Source organism: Staurois parvus, unplaced genomic scaffold (genome assembly GCF_062004578.1).
Source record: "Staurois parvus isolate SC_StPar_1 unplaced genomic scaffold, SC_StPar_1.0 ptg002520l, whole genome shotgun sequence".
Classification (NCBI taxonomy): Eukaryota; Metazoa; Chordata; class Amphibia; order Anura; family Ranidae; genus Staurois; species Staurois parvus.
In genome coordinates this window covers 53363-60000 of record NW_028320316.1, presented here as the reverse complement: position 1 = coordinate 60000, position 6638 = coordinate 53363, and positions in this window count along the sequence as shown.

Here is a 6638-nt window from a genome sequence, read left to right as displayed (position 1 = left end):
AGGATGCGTCAGAACATTGGTCGGCAAGCAGCAGCTTGACTCTCATTCATCCAGGTACATTAGCCCTTATGGTTCCATTGTGTCAGGTTCAAGTGTTTCTTCTGCTTAGCTGAAGAAAGATGGCGGTACCTTGGGGTTATTACAACTTAAGGCCAGGTCTGCCTGAAGGCAACTGTGCTTCCCACAAGATGGGGCCTTCCTGTAGCGTCGCAAGGCAGCAGTGGCCTCCCCCGTAACGTCACAGCGCAGCATTGGGCTCCTTGTAACGTCATAGGGCAGCAGTGGGCTCCCTGTAACGTCACAGTTGCCACTCCGTGAGGTCGCAGGGCAGCAGTGGCCTCCCTGTAACGTCACAGCGCAGCATTGGGCTCCTTGTAACGTCATAGGGCAGCAGTGGGCTCCCTGTATTGTCACAGTTGCCACTCCGTGAGGTCGCAGGGCAGCAGTGGCCTCCCTGTAAGGTCACAGTTGCCACCATGTAAGGTCAAAGGGCAGCAATGGCCTTCTTGTATCGTCACATGGCAGCAATGGGCTCCCTGTAATGTCACAGTTGCCACCCCATAAGGTCACAGGGCAGCAGTGGCCTCCCCGTAAGGCAGCAGTGTTGTCCCTGTAACATCACAATTGCCATCCTGTAAGGGAGCAGGGCAGCAGTAGGCTCCCTGTAATGTCACAGTTGCCACTCTGTAAGGTCAAAGGGCAGCAGTGGGCTCCCCATAACGTCAGTTGCCACCCTGTAAGGTCAAAGGGCAGCAGTGGGCTCCCTGTAACGTCACAGTTGCCACCCTGTAAGGTCAAAGGGCAGTAGTGGGCTCCCTGTAACGTCACAGTTGCCACCCTGTAAGGTCAAAGGGCAGCAGTGGGCTCCCTGTAACGTCACAGTTGCCACCCTGTAAGGTCAAAGGGCAGCAGTGGGCTCCCTGTAACGTCACAGTTGCCACCCTGTAAGGTCAAAGGGCAGCAGTGGGCTCCCTGTAACGTCACAGTTGCCACCCCGTAAGGCCGCAGTGTTGTCCCTGTAACATCACAATTGCCACCCCTAAGATCCCAGCTCAGCAGTGGGCTCCTCGTAACGTCACAGTTGCCACCCCCTAAGGTCGAAGGGCAGCAGTGGGCTCCCCGTAAGGCCGCAGTGTTCTCCCTGTAACATCTCAGGGCAGCAGTGGGCTCCCTATAATGTCCCAGGGCAAAACTGTCTACAGGTAACATTCCATGGCAGTGATGCCCCCCCTCCCCCAATATTTCAGGGCAGCAGCAAGATGCTATAATGCCATAAGAAAATAAATACAAAAACCAAAAAGGGGAGTACTAACTTAAACAGAAACCCCAAAACCCTATTGCTAGGTTAGCCCACTCCACTGTATGCACTGGACTAAGGACGCCCTGCCATATCATACGGCATACATTCACCACTCCGGTCCCCCCCCCCCACCGATATCCTTTGATGCAGACTTACCCTACAAACCTGCTAGTAGGAATGCATACATGATTCTATGTCTCTATAGAGATGCATGACAGGATCATTACAGGCTACCTGTATCTGCTATGTAAAGATCATGTGACTGATCAGACCGCGTGTGTGTGTGTGGTGTAAGAACCGTTTAAAAGAGATTATTCAGCTATTCCCAACCAGCAGTTTAAATGTCTCCAGATATACATATATATACAAATAATTTATCAATACAATGTGGAGTAAATACAAACTTGTTGGTGTTCCTACAATATAGAATACACTTGAGTACAAAGGTGTGTGGGTGAAAGAAATTCGGAAAAAGAAAACCGATTTAATAAGCCAACTCGTTTTGCACCATCGATATATGAAAATAAAATGGCGTCTCCTCCATTTCCCACTTACCTGTCAGCTAGGAACTCGCAATACATCAAACCGATGGCCTAATACAGAATCACCATACAAAAATGTGCAGCTAAGGCAGGCCATAGATCAGGAGAATTTTCTTGGATGCAGGAAAGACAATCACTTGATTTCTCCATCAACGGTCAGTTTTGATGGGGGAATCCCTCCCAAGCAATTGTGGGGGAATCCCTCCCAAGCAATTGTGTTCTCCCAGCCAGGGAATGCAGGGAGCCCTCACTGCTGGGAGAGCACAAGGCTATATCCTCTGGCAACGATCTATGCTAAACATTTGACATACTGATTGTATCCAATTCGATCAATGGGATCAACTTGGGTATAATCAGCCTTCCTATAGACCAGGGGTGGGCAACTGTGGCCCTCCAGCTGTTGTAGAACTACAAGTCCCACAAGGCATTGCAAAACTTCGTTACAAGCAGGACTCCCAAAGGCAGAGGCATGATGGGACTTGTAGTTCACCAACAGCTGGAGGGCCACAGTTGCCCCCCCGCTATAGATGGATCGAATCTTGGCCGGTCTTTGAAGTCGGCTGTAGATGGATCGAATCTTAGCTAGTTCAGCAAAGACCGGCCAAGATTCGATCCATCTACAGCCGACTTCAGACTGGCCACACAATCTCCATCATCAGATTTGCTCATACATGAAGGTCGATAAAGATGTACAGACTGTGACGCTCACACTGCTTAGTGATAGTTACCATGAGAGATCGTTCACACTAAATCGATCGGTTGCAGTGCGTTCATACGTTTTTTTACCCGTGTTAAAGGGCATTGCATTATGGCAGCTCCTTTAAAGGAGAAGTTCACTTTTTTTTTTTTACTAAAAGAAGTATCAAATGCACATTTTTTGCAGGTAACAAAATGTGCATTTATTATTTTTATCTGCAGGAGCCTGGAAAGCATTCCACCGGTGATCAGAAGATTGTTGGTGCGATGCAGGTCTCCTGCAGACCTGTCAGTATATCTGCTTCCCTAGACAAGATGTTCAAGCAAGCAAATATACTGACAGGAAGAATGAATGGACTACCATAGCGCCGTGGTCGTTCCTTGGAAACTACAAGCCGACAGCCAAGGACTGTGAATGAGTGACATTAGTTGCAAGGATGTGTTTTTTGTTTTTTTTAAATTTGACAGCTAGCAAAGGGGGGGGGGGGGGGGGGGGGAGAGAAGATACCCCACTAGCTGTCAAAGCTGGGAGCAGGGGCCGGTCTGATCGTGACATGTTACACCCTGAATATGTGTGCAATGTGTTCAAAAGGTGAACTTATCCTTTTAATATTGAATGGGCTAAACCAGCCGAATATCAATCCATCCATGGCTGGCTAGAGAATGGGAAAATGGACTGCTTGTTGTAGATCTTAAAGTGTTACTAAACCCGCATTCACTATATCCGCTCTCCCCCCATTCACTATATCCGCTCCCCCCGGACCCCGCATTCACTATATCCGCTCTCCCCGGACCCCACATTCACTATATCCGCTCTCCCCGGACCCCGCATTCACTATATCCGCTCTCCCCGGACCCCACATTCACTATATCCGCTCTCCCCGCATTCACTATATCCGCTCTCCCCGGACCCCCCATTCACTATTTCTGCTCCCCCCGGACCCCACATTCACTATATCCGCTCTCCCCAGATCCCACATTCACTATATCCGCTCTCCCCCCATTCACTATATCTGCTCTCCCCGGACCCCGCATTCACTATATCCGCTCTCCCCGGACCCCGCATTCACTATATCCGCTCTCCCCGGACCCTGCATTCACTATATTTGCTCTCCCCCCATTCACTATAGCCGCTCTCCCCCCATTCACTATAGCCGCTCTCCCCCCATTCACTATATCCGCTCTCCCCGGACCCCCCATTCACTATATCCGCTCTCCCCGGACCCCCCATTCACTATATCCGCTCTCCCCGGACCCCGCATTCACTATATCCGCTCTCCCCGGACCCTGCATACACTATTATCTAGTCCCCCCAGACCCCGCATTCACTAAAAAAAAACCTCTCTAGCAATACAGACCAAACTGAGCATGTACTTGCCTACAGTTCAGTCTGGAGATAAGAGGTGGTCGCTTGAAAAATTGGAGGAACAGAGATGACAGAATCAAACAGCCTTTTTACACAATGCAGAAGATTAACCATTTAGGTCCCACAGTGAGTATAACAAGCATGCTTTACTGCATCTACAGACTGATTGTACTGTGGGGGGGGTTAGTAACACTTTAACTAGTTCTTTGGACAAATTTAGGAGTCCTTTTAGTTCCAATCCTTTAGTACGAAGGGATTTATTCTCCTACAAACAGATGAAGTGATGGTTGCAGATCATTTATCATTGAGCTGCACTTTAAAGGCCAATTACAAAACCAGACTAAACTGATGTCAATACATGGAAGGGGAAACTGGAGTGACGTGCAAATTGTATTTTGATTGCGTTCAGTTACTATATACATGGAAATGTTGCAATAATTAAGGGCCAAAGACCTTTATTTATTAATACGGAGTCTTAGTTACCAACGTTTCTGAAGTATGAATGGTTTTTGTCCCCATCGGCAGACCAATTGAGTCCTAAATGTAACGGCCAGATATAAAGATGGAAGTTATGGACGGTATCAGAAGGTCAGAGGTCAGCATAGTCTGACATTTGGCCTATTAACTCCCTATCTGGTCTCCTGCTGCCTGACTGTACAGGGGGTGAGGTCAGGAAAACATCAAGCAGGTGACTCAGAGAACTAAAATGTAGGGTTCAAACCAGGGGCGGACTGACAACTCATGGGGCCCCCGGCCAATAGGGGATCATGGGGCCCCTGTGTCCTTGCCCAAACTCAAAAAAGCCTATGAAAAAGGTACCAGGGGCATCTCATGGGGCCCCCTACTGACCTCGGGCACTGCCCGCGTTTCCAAATGGTCAGTCCGCCCCTGCTTCAAACCAAGTTAGGTTGACTACGGGGAAATATTAATCCTTCATTACATGTTCTGGATGTTCGGGATAGTCTGGATATATAGATTCCTATACAGGCAGTTCCCGGGTTCCGAACATGATGGGGTTTGTAGGTTTGTTCTGAACCACTTGCCCTCCAAACGATTTACCCCCCCCCCCCCCGCCCTTACGGTGCTGCGTTATTTTAAGACAATTGCGCGGTCATGCAACGCAGTACATAAATGTAATTTGTGTCTTTTTTCCCACAAATAAATCTTTCTTTTGGTGGTATTTGATCACCTCTACAATTTTTAATTTTTGTGCTATAAACAAAAAACCTGACCATTTACAAAAAACAATATTTTTGACGTTTGCTATAAAACATATCCAATAAAAAAAAAAAAACAATCTAATTTCTTGATCAATTCAGGTCAAAATGTATTCTGCGGGTACCCCACACTGACAGGTACCCAATCTCCCTGCGCTGGCCTGCGATCGGATAGGTGACTACATGTCTACCCAGAAGACTACGGGACAATTCAGAAAGCGCAGAGCTACACGCACCCGGCTGTCGGTTGCCGGTAACACAGGACTGCTGGTTGGACACCGCGGGAGCAAGGGACGGGCAGCGGTTTTTTTTTTTCTACAGTTGCACTGGAACTCCGCTATAAATTTAATTTGTAGTTGAAAAAGTGTAAAAAAAACCCCCTCATATTCAGGGTGTAACATATTATGAATACACCGGCCCCCGCTTTGACAACTAGCGGGTGATCTTCTCTCCCCCAGCTGCTAAATGTAGAAAAAAACGTGGCCATGCGGGGCTCATTCAGTCCTCTGTGAATGAGAAACTACAAGTCCTAACAGCCTTAGCGGCTGTCGGCTTGTCGTTCTCAAGGAACTACCACGGGGTTGCGGTAGTTCATGAATTCTTCTTGTCAGTGTATCTGATTGCTCGTACATCCCGTATGGACAAGCAGATTTACTGACAGGTCTGCAGGAGACCTGCATAGCACCAGTAAGCCTTTCCAGGCTTCTGCAACCAAAAATAATAATAAATGCACATTTTTTTAACCTGCATAAAAACGTGCATTTATTTTTGGTAAAAAGGTGAACTTATCCTTTAGGTAGCATAGGAAAGGGTAAACACCCCTGTAATGTTTGATTTGCAGGCTGTTCCCCTGTTCAGATTTCACCTCCCTTTCTGTCCCCTTGGATTTTTTTAAATTTTGGGTTGTCGTGGAAATGACTGGTGATAAACCTTCAGTGGAAATGCCTTTTTTTTTCCCATGAGAACTCTTACAGGAATGAATTTCCTTTCCTAGGGGTAGATTTTCAATCGCTTGTTGTTTCTCCCTCTGCTTGTACCTCGAATGATCGTAACTCGGGGACTGCCTGTATTGTTAGAAAAAAAAAATAAAAAAATAAAGAAAAGACATAACTTACAAATTCTTGCGTGGGTCCGATTGTGACTGGTTCTCTTTAACCCTCCCACAGCATTATGGGAAAACAAATCTTGCTTTGGGAACTTTTAATGGTCAATGGATCATAGATCTGGGGCAATGAGCTCAACCACTACAACCAATTGGATTTTTAGCTGTTAAGAGGGCTAACAACATGATTTCTGATTGGTTTAAGAGGTTTGCCGTACATTGGCTTATTAAATAAAGGCCTCGATGTATTAACACAACAAATCGGGAAATGGAATAGAAGGCCAAATCCGAGGCGGTGATTTTATGTTCTTAATCTCGGATTCTAACAGTCCTAATAGTTATAAAAATGCTCCACGCCGTTCTTCACCTGTAGATTGACGAGAACATAAAGAAATATTTCTTATTGCTGTCAGCC